Below are 1,743 nucleotides of genomic sequence, written 5' to 3'. Positions count from 1 at the left end.
GAAATTTTGTCTTAGTGTTCACTGGTGTGATAAGCCCTAACGTAGAGTAACTGTATTAATGATGTTATACGTTATTAGTATTTACAATTATTTTCGAAACAGTTCATCACCCTGAAAATTAAGTTTTTTTTGCCATTCTATAATAATTAAAAATACAGAAAGTTTTTGTAACAAAATCACCTAACAGATGGCGCCACACATAATTCTATTTATTATATTGTAATTAAAAACAAAAGTTATTTTCTAAATAAAATCTCAACAGCCGGAAAAGTTACGCAACTTGTTGCCGGATATTTTTATTATAAAAATAAAATTAAATCGTTCGTTACAAGCACTTTTCTCGATTTCAGGATAGAAACAACCAGGGGCTGATCTAGGTTTTTCAGGGCATAGGGCTTATTGAAGTCCAATGGGACTCCATTTTTTTGTTAGATTAAGTATTATTACAATAAAGAAATAATACTATAAATTATTATTATTATTATTATATTATTAGTATTAACTATTTTTTACAATACGATAAGTGCTCATTGTTAATGAAAAAATATTAAAAATTTATGGTGATAATTCAATTTTTGTGGGCTTTGACACTTGGGGGCCAGGGCTTAAGCCCTATTAGTCCCCATGTAGATCCACCCCTGCCTGGGTGAAGCCCAGGTTTCTGCAGTAACTTTTGCACTTTTGTGAGTACAGTACATATGTATGTACTGTAAATGTTTTAACGTAAAACTTCAAAAATAAACTTGACTATACATAAAAAAATAACCAACTGCACTTTAACCCGCCATCTGTCGGCTTTGTTCGTAACTTCGAAAGTTCGTAAGTAGAGGACTGCCTGTATACAATTAAGTGATAAAAGCAAAATAGCTTATATAGACCTTGATCGAGAGCTAGGTAATGTGGCGCCATCTATTGGGGATGTAGGACGTAAATCTAGTTGCTTTTATTTGAACTCGGATAACTTTTTCGTAGTTCAACCGAAATTCACCAAACTTTACAAAAATAGGAAGCAAATATGTGGCTTTATATTACAAAAACAGCACCAAAAAATGCCAAAATATCTTTTTGTTATTAAGTGTCAGAGGCGAAATGCGACACTTTCGTTTTTTGAATATCTCTTATTTTCTAAGTCAATTTTATTTTCCAAATAGTAATTTATGCACATGTCAGGGTTCTACGAGCATTTTTACACCAAAACCATCAAATCTAATGTGGAATTAAAAAAAATCGAGTTATGAACTTTTCGACTTGCGAACGACCGCTACGAACGGATTAAGTTCGTAAGTAGAGGACTTACTGTACTTGTAAGCTTAAAATTGCATCAAAACAAATAATTTTTATTCAAAATTTTATCCAGAATAATGAAAGCTCAAATTTATGCCAATTAAAAATTTTAATAACAATTTTACCAAAAGTGCATCAAAAGCATTCATCTGGCATTCTGTCAAACGAATGCTTTCTTTGCCAAATGCTAACTGAACTGTACAACTTCTTAGGCCTTGATTTAATAGCACATTCAATATGTGAAAAAAGTAAAAAAATTATGACAATTTAGACCACTAATTGTCATCTAAATTGTCATAATTTTTTACTTCCTGTAATTTTTTTACTTCTCAGATTTTTTGTTTGTATTTTTTGATTATCTGGTATAAATTTTTTCATCACTTTAAAATAGTTATAATTTCTTAGTTAAAATTGTATAGAAAAAAAAAATTATTAAATCATTCAATCAACAAAAATGTA

This window comes from Centruroides vittatus, unplaced genomic scaffold (assembly GCF_030686945.1).
Source record: "Centruroides vittatus isolate TY-2023 unplaced genomic scaffold, ASM3068694v2 contig_883, whole genome shotgun sequence".
In the NCBI taxonomy this organism is placed as follows: Eukaryota; Metazoa; Arthropoda; class Arachnida; order Scorpiones; family Buthidae; genus Centruroides; species Centruroides vittatus.
This window is presented reverse-complemented; position numbering follows the sequence as displayed.